Here is a 20,258-nt window from a genome sequence, read left to right as displayed (position 1 = left end):
TTTATAAATTTTATCTCTAGTAAAGGGCACACAGAGTTGGACTATCTCTGAGCCAGCTTGTTTTCAGCCACAAGAGGAAGCAGAAGGAATGGTCTAATACTCTAAAGCAGGAACAGAGAACACATAGATTGCCAACTTCTACCACCCACCAGAGGCAATTTGTGCCTCGATGTGGGAGCATGTTACTGAAGAAATCCCCCAAGACCACTTTTTAAAGAAAAACGTGTGAGTTCACAAATAGTAACTCTTTTCTTCATCTCTTTGTTTGCCCCATACCTGTGTATACCACCACTGACACTCTCCTCACTATCTGCAAGTAGATTTGCATGCACTTTTTAAATTAGGTTTCAGATTAATATTGTAGGAAATGTAAATTTTTAGATCTGAAGTAATAAACCAGATTTGAGGCAGCGTATGAAAAATCCTAAAACTTCAGCTACTGGCAAAGCATGATACTACTCAGGAAGGAACCTTTTCCATAAGGTATTGAGCCAAATTTTTAATGACATACATAAATGAAGGAAAGGACCCTGTGGTTCAGTACATCATTATTACTTGTATCTCTGACAGCATCTATGCAGACAGAAATGTTATATATATTGTTCAAACCCAGGTTTTCTGTTCAATATCATGGTTTTCTTAAAGAAAAAATGAACTCTAAAATATGTGATACCTGTTACAAACTCAAGTTATGAACAATTTTAGTTAGTAAAAGTCATCCAAAGCCAATAAAAACCATTAAATCTTTTCCTCCCTAATGATAATAAGCGTTCTATTAATATATGGGACAGGACAAGGTAAAGGTCTGTTTTCTTTTAAATATTAGAAGGATGTCTAAATCTCTGAAGATTTCTCTTTTAAAGATGGTGGCAACTTCATTCCTGATTTTTTTTTCATCATTTCTCAGAGTTTATTAGGGACAAACATAGTTTCCTCTCTCTTTTCATAAGCAGCATGACAGTGAGCAACAACATGAACAACCCACACCCCTGGCTGCAGTGCAGCAGACTGTAAACAAAGGAAGCTGTTGGCAGTGGCTGACCTGACCTGAAGAGAAAACTTATGAGTCATGGAGCCTTTGTTCATTTGAAGATTAAGTTTGTACTCTCCATGAGAAGGATTCTCCCCCATCCTTTGCCTCAGGAGGAAAACTGAAACATGAGCCTGTTGGAGCGTGAGCAGTGAGAGAGGTCCTCATGCAAATAGTTGTTTTAAGAAATTTTCACCCTGTGAAAGTGATTGATTGCAGCATATTTTTTCATCTAGAAATTGCTTTTTAGTGCTCAGTTTGACACCTCCAAACACTTTTTGAGACAGAGATTTAAATTTTCACTTTTGCATTCTACGTCTTGATCAATAGCTGCTTGGCTATTTTGTACTGAAAGTTCCCTAGTTTCATTCTCACTGAAAATTACAAGCTCAGTAAGTTATCAAAAAAACACCACTAAAGTTTAGAAGGCAGAACAGAAGAGCTTTCTGATCCCTCCCAGCTTACAGGAATTTTGTTCTTCCTGAGAGTTTGCTATCATATTGGCCTGGGGGTCAGTAGATCTGACAACACCAGCACAAGGAAAATGCTGAATTCCACAGACTAAGAAGTGGTGAATTTTTTTACCCTTTCCAGATTTTTACTGTTAAATAAAAAAACATTTAGAGTAAGATAGCAAAAAGGAAGTGATCATTGCAAGTCCCTACACATACAGTCAGCGACTGCATGTGTAGCCTGCCTGGAGATACAAGTCTTTACAACAGGTGTCCTTCCCACAGCACAAGAGAGTGCTGTGTGATTTACCTGCTGTCAGGTCTTAGCATGGAAACTTAGCAACAGGAGTAATTTTGTTTCTATACAGACAGCAAATACCTGGTGATACTTCCACAGCTGTTAAAGGTTTAGCAAAGCATACATTTTTAGCTGCTTCCCTCTGTCGGTGGATGCCTTCAGAAAGGTTGTGTCATAGGTAAGCAGATTTTTACTGTACTACCTTTGCAGTCAATTTTAGCATTTCTGTTTTTCTCTGTGTAGAAATAACAAATAGCAAATTTCTACCAAAGTGTTTCATCCCCTCCAAGATGAACTTTTAAAAAATAAATGCCAGAAGGTGAAAAGATCAAAAGCCCCGCCACGTTTTAGGAGCTAAACCAAATCCAGTTCCTAATGCTTAGGAGAGAAGACTGTAATAGAAATGTGTTACCCCCATCTATCTATTGCTGCTCCCCACTGCCAGGGATGGAACAATGGAATAAAGGTGCAACGGGACTGCACTCAGTATGGCGACACTTAGGAGAGGCTTTGCATCTATGTGAATTATGGTTTCACTATCAACTGATGCAAATCAGTGTCAGTGACATCATACAGCCCTAAACGATGTCCATCAGGCTGCCTGCTTTCCTGCAGACACACCATCTGTTCCAGTCGAGGGTGCTAGAGGCTCCAGTCAAAGCCTATTGAAGTTACTGGAAAGATTCCCGTGGATCTTTGCCTCTGTGACTCATCCGGAGCTTATACAATGCACAAAATGTCAGGCTCACAAAGTGCACTGTGCAAACACGACAGCCAAAGCCTAAACAAAACACAAAGCAGCAGTCAGCTCTCTCACACCAACATATGCCAGGACTTGCTCTGCTAAAATCATCGCAGCTGCAGCCGTGTATAGCAGGAGTACCGAGGGGAGGATAAAACTCTCAACTGCTGCCTTTTACTGAGAGGACTTTAGGAGACAAGAGGACTCTCTTAGAGCCAGAGGAATCAATTCTGCATCTTGACTGATGCTGCCATCAGTGGGGGTGATGTGCCTAAAAGGAAAAACATGGGCCACAGTGCCTGAGTCAATCAAAGACCACAGGAGAGGTGGGAGGAAAGAATCTCTGAGAGAGCAATAAGCCTAGGCAGAATTCAATGGCAGTGAGTAAAGCGGGAGGATGACATAAAAATAGTCAGCTGTATCTACAGATTTAACTTGTCTTCTCTAAGTAGAGATGACAGCATTTTATTTTTTCTCAAGTTTACATAAAGGCACCCCCTTCCCTGTGTGGAGCTTCCACTGAAGTCAGTGTGAGTCATTTGTGCAGGCTGCTGAGAAATACATTCCCAGGAGAGCTAATTATTGCACATATCATAATGAGCTTGCAGAAGAGGCTTTATAAACATCTGCCACAGTTTCATTAGCTCCAGTTGAGGAAACAGAACAACTGTCAGTCTAAATGACATGGTTTGGTATTTTCCACAAATTCTGAAAATAAGGCAGTGAAGGGCAAGTCCTGATAACACATCCAGTTTTCAGGTTCTCTCAGGTAAAATGTCTACTTTAAAAAGCATGCTAATTTTATCTCCATTCCTCCATTGGAACACACTGTTGTTAGGACCTCTTATCTACTTTATTTACAAGAAAAAGAGACAACCAAAAGGCCACCCCAAGCCCTGATTTACTCTTGGACTTGTATAAAACAAAACACTATACCTGTGCTAATTGTTCAGCAGAACTCAGTGAGGTGAGAGACATAAAATTTGTATGTATAGATCCAGCAAAACAGAAATGAGGTTTTATTAAGGACAATGCTTAAGTGCTGCTCTCCACATATTAGGAAGTCTATTAGCCTAAATTTTGTGGCCTAACAGTTTATGATTAGAACCTGTCCTGTTTGCAAAAACTTACCTATATTATATTTATAAACTTTTAAAGCATGAGTCTGCTTGTGATTTAGTCAAGATCTTTGAGTGATCAAACCCTTCTATTGATCAAGTACTGACCTTGAGCTTTATGTGTATGGCAGTTGAGATGTCTGAACCAGCATCAGCAACAGCAGAGGCTCTATGGCCACTCCAAACATTTAGATCATAGAATAGATAAAAAGTTTATTCTTACATTCTCATTCTAGGAGGAAGAATGGGAGGCTGAAGGCAGGAAAAAGGAAAAGGACTTCAGAAATCAGAGAGATGGAAAATGAGGACAAAATCTCAAGCAGAGCACCTAACCCTGAAACTAAACTCTGGGATTTGCAGCAGAATCTTTCTGGATTAGTGGGTCTTTATATGCCTCATACTCAAGAAGTCTCTTCTCCTGAGGGACTTCCCTTGGTGGGTGAGAAAAGCAGTTTCACACGATGCTTTCTCCATATGGTTTGCAACATACTGAGGCAATAACATGTTTTACTAGGCACAGCTTACTGAAAAATAGGGTTCTGATAAAAACTTGCACTCATCTTTATTATCTCAAGGCAGTGAGGGTTATATAAAAATAATAGTTAATAAATATTTAGCAGAAAATGAGAAAGGGAATAGGGATTATGTGATTTCTCCCAGGCTGACAATGTTTCTCTTAGCTGATCAGTTGACTGATTAAGGCCTTCCTTGTATACACTTTCCTGATAATTTTTCAGAGGAAGATGCAGATACATGTCTGTCCCCTGTACAGCTTGCCTTTTAGGCAGTGTAGCCTCACACAAGTAAGTAGCCCTTATTCAGCAGAGCAAGACAGCAGAACAGATTGACTGGCTCAATAACTATTTTAAAAAATAATCAAGCTGATCTATTTATCTGTCATAAGCTTCAGCATCTGGACAGTTTTTTATCTTTGTAACTTTGTATCTTCATTGACTTTTACAAAGTAACAAAACAATTAAAGAAAGAAATGCAGCAGATCTGGAACATGATACATAGAAAGAACAGAAAATAGACTCAAGGATTAAAATGGCTCTGGAAGCCATATTTTCCTGATAATTTCTTTGGACTGAGCCACATTACCTTAAAAAACCATAGAACTGAACAAAATATACTCCTTGCTTTTTGTTTTGTGAAGCCGCTCTCTGGAGTCCTTTCCATATCCCTGGAGTCTGACTGTGTACCAGTGTAAGTGAGAAGTTTCTCCAAAGGAACCAACCAATATTAACTGGAAAAGGGAAACAGAGAATTAAGTTCAAAAAAGCAGGAGCTGTATGTACTCCTAGGGCATGTCTAACACAAGAACTTACGCTGTCCTTCCAAACCAGTTCATGGGTGAGAATTACACTTTACTTCCTTTTTATCACAAACTGAGAATCCAGCAAATACAGAAAGGCATTTTCCCAGTTCCAGGAAGGTTGCTAAGTTAGAGCAGGTTTGGGCACAACTCAGATCTGGCTTTCTCCTTTAAATAACATTTAGGCCTAAAATGTTCTCATTTTAAAAAATTCTGGAACAAGAAGTATCATTCAGCACTGTGTAGCAGGTATCTGGAACCCTTTGTCATATTTTTTACTGCTTACCAATCCACATGCTGCAAAGTTACCTGGGAAAACATTGGCATCAGACACTATCAGGCCAAACTGGAAGAATTCCAAATCCTATCAAATATATACCACAGGCTGCACCTAGTATTTTAGCCCTGTATTTATAGAACTGGGATATGGAACAATTTAATCAGGGAAAAAAACCCACACTCTTATTATGGCTTGACCAATTCAGAAATTACAAGGTCTATACTCACTGCTCAAAGGATTGTCTGACGTGTCCTGTTTAGGGGAAGACGCCTCAAGCTGAATTTCCCTTTTTGTCCCAGTTATTTTTATTTTTTTTTTTTCCCCCTGCAGTTTGCTTTCTCAGCAGAAGGAATGTAAAGACATAGGACACTCAACTGAGCTGGGCATGCCTGTGATGATGGATAAAGGGATCAGTTGCCAAAAGCTTGTACGCAGTGCAGCACTCTTAGAGAAAACCCTGAGCGTGAGTGCCACGCTGTGAGGCACTGCCTGGATGAGGCAAAGCACAGCATCTTGGGTCCCTGTGTTCAGAAAAACCCTAACTCATGTTGAAGGAATGCAGAGAAAGATGCTGGGGATTCAAAACTGTCTTATAAGAGAGGACTAAACCAGGTAAGCTTGTTTCATTTTAAAAAGTCTGTGAGGGCATACGATTGCTTTCTGTAAAAACACTGGAAAGAGACAGGAAGAAGGGGAAAGAAAGGCTTAAAAATGTCATAATGTTGGCACAAGAACACATGGCTGTGAGCCAGCCACATACAAATTTAGGCTGGAGTTTGGGGATTATTTCTACCCATCAATAAAGTGATGCTCTGGAACAGACATCCAGTCAGGAATAGTGACTGGAAAAGGCCTAATCAGTTTTAAGATGAAGCTTGATAAATCCTTTAAAAGGATAATAGGACAAGGCTGCCTACAATGGCAGACAGCTGGATTCAGTTTTGGAAGGTTCCTTCAAGTACTAAGCTCCCAGACAATTGCTAAATGCTATATAGAATTTACTAAACTCCATGCAATATTAAGCCAAGAAATATCTACTTAATTCAGTTCTTGGCTTAAAAAATATTGCAATTTCAAAGTGTCATATACAAAAACTATTTTGCATAGAGAAGGAAATTGAATGGCACAATAACATAGAGACAGAATTATCTCTGATTTTCTCAGTTTGTATCATCCCTTATTTCCAAATACTTAGATGATCCTATTATTGTAGTTCAACCTTCCATGATTATTTTGCAAGGTACTAGTAACCACCCTCATTATTTTGTGGTTATAATATAGAACACAAAGGGGTCAATGAGTTCATTAATTAAAAAAGCATATTTAATGCCCAGAACTACGCTGGGAGAAAGATCTTTTAAATCACCACACTCAGAATTTGGAACTTCTCCCCGAAACAATGGAGGGGAAAAACAGCTAGGCCAGCTACCTCTGAGTTATTCAAACCCTGGTTCAAGGACCAATGATGACCTTCCAGAAGATGTTTTCAAATATTTTTGGTTTTTTTGAACTACATTGCCATTCAATTGGCTCAGCTACACCAACAGTCTGACAATACCTGCTTGATAAAGGAAGGTGGATGAAAATCTTGGGGGACTTGGAAAAAAAGGCTCTCTAAAGGTGGGACAACATTCATTACAACAACTTCCTGATAAGCACAGTGGTCAGTCCTGAAAAGATGCCACAATTCCTCTCCTAAGGAAGATTTTGGATTTTTCTTCTCTTATGACTGGAACAAACAATAGGGGGATTTACACAAGAAAAATATATTTTGCAAAGATTCCGTGATTCCAGATGATTCACAGTTCTGAACCTTCTGCCACAGTCCATTCCAAAGGCTCCACTGTGGTCTGGCTGGCTGGTGGGCAGGTACTCCATGCTCTGCCAGGGCTGGGGGATACATTGGTAACCCAGCACACTGATGGCTTGGCATGGCAGCTGGTCCCAATGGACTGCCAGGCAGATGGACTGACTGATGGGCAGGAGCGTGTCCTAGGAGAAAAAACAACACACTGGGGGTTTGTTGCTCATTTACTGGAATCAATTTTCACAACAGGTTGCTTTGTTGGATCTTTGTTTCCACAGGGAGCTAGTTAATGAGAGGATTGCTAACGAGTCCCAAAATTACTGCTGGCAGTTGCTGGTTCAGAGCAGAACAGAGTTTTTTCCTCACAGGTCTTAGCTCCTCTCTTCCTGTTTAAGTCTCTCAGATTGCTAGTGTTCATTCATAATGTGTTTACTGCAATATATATAGTACTGACAGAAATGAACTAAACTCTATTTCAGTTCAGTTTTTCGTGAGATTTTTTGTGAAGCACAGCACTGTCCAGGGACCCAAAAACTAAAGATTGCATAGGGCCTGGATGCCTTAATGCAGAGTCATCTCAGTAGCATGATAGCTGCTGAGAGCTCTAAGGCAGATTAATGGAATGATAGCAGCTTCCTCAGAACAGCTTTTTTGCAATCCTCACAAACTGTGTTTGGGGCAATGCCATCCCAAGGAGTACCTCATCAGCACCTTCGGCCAGATTATGGCTTGTCTCTTTGTTCTGCTGCTCTTTAATAGATAATGGGAAGAAAAGGGTTGAATTCCCAGAGCCGGCTGTTCATATTTATTTTTTTGTTGTTGTTCCATATTCTACTAACATTTTACTTTCTGAAGCCCTCTGTACTTCCTGAAGTTACCATTCCAACTCACCATCACCACAGGTTCTGCAGGGAACGCGCCAAGCGTGCAGTCACGGAATGGCAGCAGAGGCGCTGCGGCTCCGAAGCCCGGCCAGCTGCTCCCCGCTCCAGGCCCGTCCTGGCTGCCCCCGCCTCAGGCTCGCCGAGATCCCGGCTGCGGGAAAGGCATTCTGTGTCCGTGCGCTACCACCTAGCGGTACGTGCTGCTCCGGCACGGAGAGCCCCGGGACACGCTCCCACGGCTTCCCTGCTCCCAAACTTTCTCTTGCGGCTTCTGGCTGGAGTCTGGAGAAAAGGCCTTGCTCCTGCTGTGCCCAGGCACGGCTCCCGCTGCACCTTCGGGCTGGCGGCGGTGTTTCCCTAGGCCGCTGTGAGCAGCAGCGCCCTTTCTCACCAATGCGCTTTATCCGAATTGGCTCTCCGTCCCCCGGAGAGCTCTGCCCAAACCATCAGTCCCTCCTGCACAGACAGATCCTTGTTGATCTGCAAGAGGGATCCGAATTTCAAAGCCACTCTGGTACTTTTGGGCAAGCTACAGCTGTGGCCATCAGCTTCCAAGGCAGACACCCCGTGCCTGCCCTCAGGACCCTGAGAGGGTTTTGTAGGCCTGGACAAAACCAACACAACCCAACCTGGGGAAGGGACAGAAGGAAGGAAAAAGCAGATGCTAGGACACACCTTCAGCTGAAGAAGGCCTCCTTGTCTAACACAGCACCATCAAAGCTGTTCTACCTCTATTCTTGTTCTACTCTCTTTTCAGGCCCTGCACTAGAAGGTGTAGAAAACATATTAGGCTAAAGACACTAACATTTTTACCATTACACGTTTTTGAAGATTTGAGAATGCTGTTTTACTCTGATGCTATGCTGGCCTTGAGAAACCAGACAAAGAGGGTGCTTAAAAGCACTCCTCAAAATACAGAGATGAAGAATGTCCCACAAAAAACAAGTGTTGCAGTAAGACAACACATTACATGTGATTCCACTCTCTGATTTATCAGTGTATATATGCCATTGCACTCATATTTGATACTGAGATGTACTCATATTGAGTACTGACCTTAAATATTTCGTCTGACTAAAATTCACCCTCTTTGCTTTTTGTTTGCTACTTAGCAGATTTTAGAGTTGAAGGTATAAAAGAAATGTTAATTATCCCACCAGCTTAAATATGTGATGAAAACATGCAATAGTGCAGAACTCTAACCTCAGCTTCCTTTGGAAGAAAAGTAGACAATTCTTTACAAAAGCGCTTGACATTTTGTTTTAGCTGATTTTGCAACATAGCAGTTTTTCATCAACAAAGGATCACAACCCACTAGTTCAGGATTATAGTGAAGTACGGGATGATTATTGTTTAGCAGTTTTTTATGTAATGTGTTTCTAAAAGTTCCTGTTGTCTCTACTATGTATTTCTTGTCCTTGCTTCAAAAACTTTCACAGGCTAGCTCTATCCTAGCAAAGGCTGATTTTCTACTTCACTTCCTGCACTTTTACACTGCTTTACATGTTACTTCAGAAAAATCTTCCTCTTGCAAGTAACTAAACCCACCACTGGTACAATTTAAAAGAATGCTGTTCCCTAACACATCCTGCTGACTCCAACCCAATAACAGAGGTAAGCACTGAAGACCAGGGACACAATTTTTACCTGGTTTCTGTTTGTGTGACCTAGTTCCAGACTGCTGTTTGAGCTCACCTACCTATCACACATCTTGTTTTTGCCTGTAACCCTCCATGGATGGTGGTAAGTTTTCTGATGTATTTATCTCACATGCATATACATATGGGCTAGAATTTAAATCAAACCACATCAGACAAAGCTCCTCATTGCCTTAAGTTTGAGAACCTTTTTCTAGGCAACAAAGGTATGCTGACAAAGCCTTTTCCCAATCATTGGTTTAGAAAAGAGCTGTGAAGAGTTCCACTTGTTTAAAATGTACAAGGGCCTAAAAAATTCCCATCTTCTGTCCTTCCATCTTCATGAGTCTGGACTTAGCCCCACACTCTGTGTTTGTTCATTCAGGAGTCTCTTGTGAGTCTCAGTGAGGAACAGACTTACTGAGCAGGTAGCAGAGCTGTGGTTCATGACTGTCACTGCCAGTGGAGCAGCCATCATGGGCAGATCTATGCAGCCTTTCTGCTCCTGCACCTCCTTATGTTAGACCATTGGTTGCATCTGCCCTGGTTCTGACACATGGCAATTCTGTAATCCTTCTCATACTCATGGTCTACAGTTGATCCTGGCATCAAACCCATGGCGTGAGGAGCTGTTATTTTCCCAGTTTTAGAGCAAAATAAATGAGTGAGTCACATTGTCCTCCTGTCTCAAAACTATCAACAGAAAAGGTTTGAATGCAGAGCTTTGTGTTTAAGCTTTGAATGTGGGATGCTCAGCACTCTCTTCCACACTTGACTTGCATAAGAACTGAGACACATAATATTTCTGAAACTGCCAATTATGTCTTCTCAAGCTTGTAAAAGTGTCACCACACACAACTTGTAATTCTGCACACCATTCAAGCAGAAAATGCATCCACAGTAGACCACGGAGCAAAGCAGAGGAATCAGACAGAACCTCATCCAGCCCCCAACGAATGTTACAAAACTTTGACCCACATTATGACCCCCTGACCTCAAACTCTAACAGGCACTAGCCACCAAACCTTTCTCCTCTCTGACAACTTCTGCTCAATAGGTGCTAATTCTCCTAAATTCAGAGCAGCTACTTTTAATCCATAATTGAACTATGTTACTTGTATTTCACACCTGTGCCTTAAAACTGCTTCCTCGGAGCTGTTAGCTGTAATAAATCACAGCTTCCCACAAATCCGAGTTCTTTCAAATAACAAGGATTGCCAGTGATTTAATCTCTGTATCAGATCAGTCTGCTCATTGAGCTTCTCAGCCAAAAGCAGCATCAAAGACATCAAACTTGCTAGAGCTGCACAAAACCAGGCAGCTGCCAGCAAGATTGTAAAGGGAGGATGGGTTGAGGGCAAGCTTCCTGATGCTGGCCTGGAAGGAGAGGGAGGTGGTGGTGGCTGGGTGTGTGAAGACCTGCAGCTGTGTCAGACTGCACGCGTATTGATGCTTCCTAAGAACGTAGAAAAGGTCATCCAAAGTGCTGGCAGCAAGCCTGGGTGCAGTGCTAATGTAGCCCCTGGGTGGTCTCACAAGGACTAGCTGAGGGTGGGCTTTCACAGGTGCCTCAGGAAAAAGTAAGGGAGCAGCAGCATTGGGATGTTTAATACTTGATGCTGCAGATATTTTGTTCCTAGTGCTGATGGGACTGATTAAACCATTTGTGTTTCCTGTATAAAGGAATGTAGAAGCTATATATTAAGGCTTGAAGGTTTTAAAATAAAGTTATGCTTGAGCTACACTAAAAAAGGGTTTTAAATTTACTTTACTAGTTACATGGATCTCAACTTTGCATGTGGTTCATTAGATTCCCTGGATAAAGCAGGACTACATCTACTGGAATTTCTCACATAGGATTTTTGATGCGAGATCTTTCATTTATTTTGCTTTTATGTGCATAATCTGCCTAACACATTTGCTTCAAGACAGCGGTTCATGTCTCAAGTTTTCTGTGCATAGCCTAAAGCTCTGGTAAAAGATAAGGGTCTTTTCATAAAAGAGAATGAGATCCAGCTGTGAAGTTTCAAATTTCAACCCCTCTTCAAACATGGAATTTGGACTGAAGTTCACAGTTCCTAAATTGCACTTCCCGGTTTGGATGTTGTGAATTAGCTGGTCTGTTCTTTAGGACAGGTCTTTTTTGTTCTCAGCAGCTCTGCTATTAAATGCCAATTTAAGACATTAAGGCTTCCAAGCAGTGACCTTGCCTTTCACTTAGGTCTTGAAGAGAAAAGGATTGTCATACAATGAGGTAAAGGAAATACATTGCTAACAAGTGACATCTATTTGTGCTGGGAGACAGGTCTAGTGAGAAAGGCATAGACTTTTTATCAGCTTCCTGTGCTTGCAACAAATATGTATTTTAGAGATGATAGGGATGAGTTTCAATTTTACTGTTCTTCAGTTTTATCTTATTTTGACAAACATTTATCCCTGAGACCTTGTAGACCTCTAGAGAAACAAGTATCAAGTTCCGTTCTCAGCTTTAGAAACTACTAGCACTACATAACAACTCTAAATAATGAAGGCTGAGATTTGTTCTTTATTTTTAAATTGGGCTTTTTATGCTAAAAAGAGACCAAGACAGGGAATCTACATTATCAGTCAAGAATCTCCACAACTCATCCATCATGCTGTCCTAGCCAACAGAAAATTAGTTACTCAGTATCTTATTTGCAGTGTACAAGCAAGTAAAAAAAAAAAAATATTGTCTTGTTTACAAAAAATGGTCAAATGACACTAAAGCCTTAACAAATGTTTGTTTGCATAAACTATATCCAAAGTAAACAGTGAATTGTCTTGCTTTTTTAAGACACTGCACTCTCTAATAACCTCAGGACAGCTAATACATGAAGTTTTAAGCAAATATTAGGCAAAACATGTGTTGCAAATACTAAGCAGTACTTTCCTTGCCAAGTTGGTCTAAATACTGCACTCAAATAATTCATGCTTTTGAATCAGAACAGACAAAAGAAAAAACCCAAAACCCCACACCAAACCCAACACCCAACTCACCCCCAAATAAAAATCCCATGCACACTTAGGAGCCAACTGGTTTTAAATGCTTTACTGAATTCCACACATCAGACTACTCTCAATCAAGATATTGATTGATCACATTCATTAGAATATAATTTCAAACTGTAAATATCTTCTTGAGGGCTGCAAATTACTAATAGATTATTTGACAAGAAGCTAACATTTAATTTCCTGAGTTTTTGAGTCAGTACAACAAGTGCATTTTTTGTCTGTGAACACAAAGGTCTTCAGAAGGAACCGGAGCACCGTGAACATTTGAATAAACCCCAGAGGAGGGATCAACATGACTGTAATCAGATTATTTTTGATCTTCTGCCACTAGATGGTGTCCGGTTACCTGAGCTGTAACCACAGCTGCATTAATCGAAAAACAACCTTTGGACTTGCTGAATTCTTGCACTTACAGCTTTTGCTGATATTTTGGGAAAGCTATTTTCAAGGGAGATTTGGCTTTTCAAGTCTTACTTTTGATCTCTGTATGGTCTTTTAAATGGGAAAAGATGAAGTCTTTGATGAGGGTTCTTGCATAAACAGAAGCAACGAACCACAGAGCACCTTAACTGCAACCAAGAAAATGTGAGCTAGGCTTAAAGCAATGCAAAATATCTTTTCTAAAAATAAGGGGGAGAACAAAGAGGAGAGTAATGCAGAGTCCAGAGGGCAAAAACCAGCACCACTGTCCAACTTAGCAAGCATCAAAGGACCATAAAAGTCAGTCAGAAGAAAAATGAAACCCTTCCTGTGTGTGTTGTGCAGCTTGGTATTTGTGGTGTTTTACCTCTCCTTTGAGAGATACTGCAGAGCTGTTGAGAGGAAGGCCGCAAGAAGAAGAAAGGATATGAGAGCATAGAAGAAATGTGGGGTCCAGGCTTGAGTGTGCAGTGGCAAAGAGCATGATCTGGTTTACTTGCATAATTAAACACGAGGACAAACAGGAAACTGCAATGCTTCACTCTGTTCCCAGATCTGCTAATAAATAAGGCACCAGGGGGCCTCAGTCATTCACTAGCAGGAAAACCACGACACATTACTTGCTGAATTAATATACTTCATTTAACCAAGAGAGGCAAGAGAGAAGCAACAGAAACGGAGCATTAAAATTCAGCTACGTAGAAAATTGCAGTGAAATTACTAGAAAATGTGTCTCAAGTTGTTTTACTGTTTGCATGGCAAGTTTCAAAGTATGGTTTCTTGGTGGAAAAATAACAAATCCCCCTTACTGCTATCAAAATGGGGGATGAAGTGATTTAAAATTGTATTTTTAAAAAACTTGTTTGAGACCCTTTGATCAGCTCAAGTGCTGAGGGTGTTTGGAGCTACCTAAGCTGTGTGTGAAGGAAGTCAACTCAGTGATGAAACTCATGATTTCAGGGCTGTTCAGCCAGAACTTAAGAGAGCCCTCTTTGAGCTTTTCCTCAGTGATACTGCACATACAAGCACAAAGCAGACTCTTATTCTATAAGAGTATTACAAATCAGTGCACCCACCACAAGTTGTTTTCACTGATGTCAGTCAGGTTGCATGTAGTCTCTCCCACACATCTGGAGCTTGTAACTTAGCACACTTGAAACCATTCAACAGCTGTCTGGCAATCAGATTAATTCAAAGCAACATTTTCTACAGAATAGCTTCAATTTTATTTTCTTTTTCTTCTCTAAAATGCTAGAATTACAGCCATTTGAGCACTGCAAGGAGACTTCACAGCAAAGCAATAGGGCTGTGGGATCCAGTTACAAGCAGCCTAAAGAACCCTTAAACCTTCTCTGATGTCCGATCTATTTTCCATTTGAGGCAGCTGCAGCTGGATGCATCTTGGGAGTTCAAGGCAGCACACTGATCCAAGATACAAAGAATAAAACATTGTTCTCTTGCACAACTCTGGGAAGCTTCTCAAGTCAAGAAAACAAACAGAAAACTGTACTTGAAGGCTCTTCCTTTGGAATTAATAACTTGCCTAACCACCTGAAATGCTGAATCAGAAATTACGGAATTTAAGTGATACTGGGCAGTTTTGCATTAACAAAATTATACCTGAGCCATGTGCAATATTACGGCTAACTTGAGGATGAGAAATCGTAATTAGATGGCTATTTAGCTGATTACACTAATACAGTACTTAAAGTTTAAAACATTAGTTGTGTTTTACAACTTGATGGTATATTTTGGCAGTAAGGAATAAATTCTTGCCTGACTTGCCTGAAGGTATACTGCATTCAGAAGTACTTTGCTGCTGAATGTTTCAGCATCTCATGTCTGGACTGACTGTATTTTAAACGTTCCATGAGATCTATGGCAACCCAGAGCAGAATGAAGGCAGAATCTGAAATATAGAGATATACAGGATATAAGAGATCTCATCTCCAGCACAGCCTTCTGTGATACAGCAGTAGTTCTTCATTTTCCAAACCCATTATTATACTTCAGATGTATATATTAAAATCATTATTTTGCTCATATTATGTCTTGTTAGTAATTGAAATAACAGAATCTTTAATTTAAATGTATTTCATAAGGCTCCCTCTCCTGTGACAACATTAATCCTGACTTCATTTCAACATAATATAAACCATTTGGATGAAGGTCCTTCTTGTCCTACTGACCTTTTGAGAAAACACTTAGCCCCCATCCTGCATTTGTGGCACATGTATGTTTGCAGCAAATTCTGAGGGCTGTGCTCTTGAGCTTCATGATTCAAGGCTTCAGCCTGACAGGTGAGCTGCTGACCTGATGCCTATATTAATAACCTTGCTTTCAACCACCCAAATTTTGGAAATTTTCACATCCCACTAGTGAGTTTGAAGCTGCTGATATCGCTTTATATCAAATATGTATAAGCAGACAGTAATTTGGCAGAGAATGTCTCGACACTGAGTAACACTGTTAGACATCACTGCTCAGTGAATTGCTCAAAAGGAATGAGGAACAGATCCAGAAGGGGTCTTATTCATCACAGATGTGGTATTGAGACCCTCATATCCCCTCCTGCACACTCTGCAAGGTCCAAATCTCACCCGGTGCATACCCACCTCAAAAGTTTGACCCTGTCTTGGGCCCAGCAGAACTTCAGAGGAAACATCATTTTATGTGTCTCAGCATCCTTTCCAGTGAAGCTTCCTCTAACTACTCCTGCCTTCCTGTATCCAAAAGCCTTCCAGCTGCGCTTTGACAGTGAGAAGACTCCTGTGTTCATGTCAGTCCTTCCAAAGTTGCAGTTTGGTGGATTAATTCTCCTCTCACTTGGGGTATGAATACAGCTCTCATTTTCCAGGGCTTCTCTAGTCCTAGGGTTTCAGAGAGGGGTTGTAGCTCTAAGAATTCATTAGCTCTAAGCATTCAGCCAGGACCAGCAAATGCACAAATAGCTATTCTGTGTGCTGGAATAGAGCTCCTACAATACAGAAATGCCAAGTGCCATGAAGAAGAACACACTTTCAGATTGAGCAGGAAAACAAAATACACCAACTATCCCAGCTTCCAACACACATACTCCCTAAAGGCAAGCTTAATGTAAGTCTTCTGCCACCTAAAGAAAGGGCCTAGAACCAAATCCTTTTGGGGAAATTACAAGAAGCCATGGCTGCTAGTCATTAAAGAAAATTCCCATTGGATTTGGAATTCAACACTGAAGTGGTTCATGGCTGAGATGTTGTCTAGAGAGGCTGTTGCATCCTCATCTTTGGGGATTTCAGAAGCTGACTGGACAAGGTCCTAAACAATTTTTACATGGAAGTTGTACCCACATTGATCTGAAGACTTGACATGCTTCAGAGCTTCCTTACAATCCAGATTTCTCTATGAATTTTCCAAGAATGCATATAGTTATAGTATATGCATATAGATTGTGTGTTGGTTATTTTATTTGCCTTTTGGAGCCAAGGTTATTGAGGGTCATGTGTATAAAATCTGTGGTTCTAGAAGAAAAAGTTATTCTGGATAAAAATCTGTGAAAGAAACTCTTCCTGTGTGTTTCTTAACTGTTGTACATTTGTTGCTTATTAAAATAATGTCTGAAGGAGGGTCTTTTTAATGTAATACGCCCATTCTCCTTTTATGATTCTTCATTAAAGTAAAAAACAAGCTCAAAATGAAAGAAATAAGAACTACATAAATGCAGGAAGATAAATTTGTCACAGCACGGGAGAATGAAAATGAAGCTAAATTTTCTTGCTCCACTAGAAATAGAATACTATTTCAGAACAAATGTACAGTTTACAGAGGTTTTCAGACCCTAATGTCATTTCTCACAGGCAATCAATCTAGCAGACAAACTAAGAAACAGACAGACAAATATGAGTACCACCAAGTTATCCTTGAAAAGTTTGGATTCTAGGGAACACCCAATGAGGTCTGAACTTTCACAGGGAGCACATAAATCCCACAAGAGAAGCAATTTCCTCCTTTCTGTCTTAAACAATGGGTAATATTAAAAGCATTTTTACTGGCAAATTCCAGGCTCCAGGTCTAGAAAGTTAATCAGTAAAACCTAGCAGAGAGACTGGTATCACAGGCAGCTAGGGGAAAGCACATGAAGACCACAGACATCTGTCATTACTGGAAGTTTTCCTGCCATGACAAAGCAGTGTCTGTCTGGAGGAGACATGTCATGCCATATGTTTTTGGCCCTGGACCAAATACGCTTTATTTGATAGATGCAAGAGGTCAGACGTCATCCTCTGAGCTACTAGTTGGGTGTAACAGTACAGAATCTAGCAGACATGCCAGGATTTAGGCTGAAACACCTATAAAGCAAAACCCATGGGTTCTTCAGATGAAAGTCAGATAAAAATGCCAGTGTGCATGTCAGCACAGAAATCTAGTAACAAGCCACATAAGCACAGAAATTGATTGCAGCATATTAACCTTTTACTGCTTTGAAGAAGTCAGTGCCATGGTTGCATTGTCACTTGAGAAGCAGAATCCTAGAAAGACACTCTGTCTGGAAGAGGATGAAATGTGTGGTTTGCCATCTCCCATATGCATATGCTTGAAATTAAAACAGATCACTAAAAATAACTTACTAATTACAGTGTAATCACTTAAAAATACATGAGACACATTTTCTCAAATGTTAATCACTAGTAAGGCAGCCTGTAGTACAGCTCAAGGGGATAAATCTCATGCTTACAAATGCATCACCAGGGACCTCTGGATTCAAGCTGCTGGGTAGGTTTACCAGCTTCTTAGAACACTAGTACTTTGCTGCTGTTTAGTATTAAAGAAGGTCCCTGTAACACACTTGCTGTACAAAGTTAATGTGCATAGAAATTTATATCTAGAGGATCTAGTCCTGGAAAAAGTGGTGCAGGTGGGTATTAGTTGGGAGTACCAACTTGAGGGAACAGCTGTACCATGAAATGACAGAAGTGGTTCACCAGGGTATCTGGGGCTGTGTCACAAAAAGTGTGTCACAGAAGTTATACTAGGCAGCATGCTCTCCCTCTGACTGGGAGCTGGATGGACTATCACTGTCTCCTGGCTTATCTGGTTAGGTGTCTTATATATTATAAAGCAGGGAACAGAGATATGAAAAGCAAAACCTGCTGCTCTTGGGTTTTGCCCTCAAACAGAACAGGATCTGAAATCAACAGCACCTGAAGTGCCTGCGATAGTATGGGCCTAGCGGGAAAGGAAGAGACCGGAAAGGTTTCTGAAATCCAGTGTAACACAATTACTCTGCATCTTAGTCTCCCACCCAGCAGCACACTGCCGAACTGACTGAAGACTTCAAATACACAGTACAACCATCATCTTGCTAATTGCTTACCTCACCTCCCAAACTTCATACACTTCTGCATCCGCTGCCATAAAACCTTCAGTTGCCTTCAACAACATTTTCCCTTTCACTATAACCCTGGAAAGTTCCTGGGAATATCTCCCCAACGCTGCTATGCTAGTTACTGGGTGAAATCCAGAGGCACCATCTGCCATGGCCCACTGACATCTGTACAGCCGACCATTTTCCTCATGTCAAAGGCCCCACACTACACAGCTCCTCTCTGTGCCTCCTGTGTGTTCCAGACACCCCATCGAGTAGGAACACACTGCCTGCTTGGAGTGAGCAACACCACCACAAACCAAATGGATTCTGGTGAATGCTGAAGACTAAGAAGCCAAAGGCTGAAACACAGCATCCTGGTTATTTGTGAGAATGGCAGTTTGTCCCCATTCATCAACTCCAGAATCCTTGTGGTCAAAAACCCCACTGAGTTACTGCAGTCCCATCTGCTTTGCCACAAAGCAGCAGGGAAGGTCACTCACTGCATTCCACTGCCAGCAGAGCCCTCTGTTTGTCAAGCAAAGCTCCAGACTCATCAATATGTATATTTGTAGGATGCTGACCTTTCACCAGTTTCACTGCCATGCTATCCTAAACTTATTTATAAGATAAAACACAGACTTCTACTAGACTAGAATTTAAACAGAGTGATTCAATCAGTTCATGAACAATCGCCTGCCACATACCCAGCTGGTGACTCAGGCTCTGGAAGTAATATTTCATTCTTACAGACAGGCCAAGCAGGGGGCTTCTCACAATTCCCTATAGACATAGGTGTTTCACATCCTGATGGCTTTTTTTTGCTTGTTTTAGTTTTTGTTTTTTCCTCCCCAGCAAATTCTCCAAGGAATACGTTATGAAATCCTACATAAACCCCCCCAGTTTGCATTTAACCATAGGTTAAACTGATGCATTGTGACACTGCCATGGAGAGGCCATTATCCCCTAGTAATCATCTGTCATTCTTAATCATATGCTGGCAAGTTAAAAATCTAATATGTTGTGACAAAACTGTGCAAGTGGATAACTGCAGAGTAAGCAGCTCATCAGCTTGGGACAACACACTGGCCAGGATGCTGAGCTCCAGAAAGCCACACTGGATTTTCACCATGAGGAAGGTTATTTGCAAGTTAAAAAGTGATTAAAGCTGGATTTTCGAATACCCTTCAGATGGAAAGGTAGCCAAACCATCCAATTAAGCCATGAGGAAGCCACTCCTACTTTCAGGAGTTTCACTTTTTTGCTACTTATTACAAGAATGGTAACCATCATTAATAATCTTACTAGCAAATATTTTTGAGTGTGCCGGAAGATCTGAATGGAGGCATTTAAGAAAACACTTAACTTACCTCTGGAATAGCTCTAGGAAGTATTTTGTCTTGTATTTAAACATCGAAGCAATTGTTCTTCATTCCTGGAAAACCTGGGAATCTATAGATTTTTGTAGCAAAAACCCATTGAACTGCAGTTACACGGAACCTTTTCTTCAACCAGAGACTAGTATGACTACCAGCCCCAACCTATTATAATAATGAAAAATTAATAATTAATTAAAAGATCCTATTTTCCATTATCTCTTTAACCTCAAACATAATGTAAAAATATATCTGAAATTTACTTGCTCCTGAGGCGAGTCTAGAACAGTTGAACAAGCAACAGTTAGAAAAATGACAGAGTAGGTGAAATATCTTTCTTATAGAAAGATACCATTAACTCTCTAGGGTTAGAAGAAGGAAACTGAAAATTCACATTTTCAGTTCATTTCAACTTTTCAACAGTGAGTATTGAAGCAAGAAAACATGATAGACACAGGAAGAATATCCTCAGGTGGCTAATGCTAAATATATCATCAGAAGTTGACATTCCTAGCCAGACTG

The 20,258-nt window shown here is 40.7% G+C and overlaps 3 long non-coding RNA genes across 3 annotated transcripts; 1 reads left to right on the top strand and 2 right to left on the bottom strand.

Moving 5' to 3' along the window:
* Positions 1-885: 885 nt before the first annotated feature.
* On the bottom strand, positions 886-8,509 carry LOC147654895 (uncharacterized). The gene is made up of 4 exons (XR_015283358.1): positions 7,934-8,509; positions 6,794-7,227; positions 4,742-4,886; positions 886-3,892 (listed from the first exon to the last, which is right to left on the bottom strand). It is a non-coding gene; the product is annotated as an uncharacterized LOC147654895 (long non-coding RNA).
* Positions 7,972-16,558, top strand: LOC147654894 (uncharacterized). The gene is made up of 3 exons (XR_015283357.1): positions 7,972-8,119; positions 9,366-9,540; positions 12,829-16,558. It is a non-coding gene; the product is annotated as an uncharacterized LOC147654894 (long non-coding RNA).
* On the bottom strand, positions 14,219-19,901 carry LOC147654893 (uncharacterized). Its single transcript, XR_015283356.1, has 4 exons — positions 19,731-19,901; positions 15,632-15,886; positions 14,802-14,925; positions 14,219-14,575 (listed from the first exon to the last, which is right to left on the bottom strand). It is a non-coding gene; the product is annotated as an uncharacterized LOC147654893 (long non-coding RNA).
* Between the last annotated feature and the right edge of the window lie 357 nt (positions 19,902-20,258).

This window comes from Cyanistes caeruleus, chromosome 2 (assembly GCF_971803275.1).
Source record: "Cyanistes caeruleus chromosome 2, bCyaCae1.hap1.1, whole genome shotgun sequence".
Taxonomy (NCBI): domain Eukaryota; kingdom Metazoa; phylum Chordata; class Aves; order Passeriformes; family Paridae; genus Cyanistes; species Cyanistes caeruleus.
This window is presented reverse-complemented; position numbering and strand designations above follow the sequence as displayed.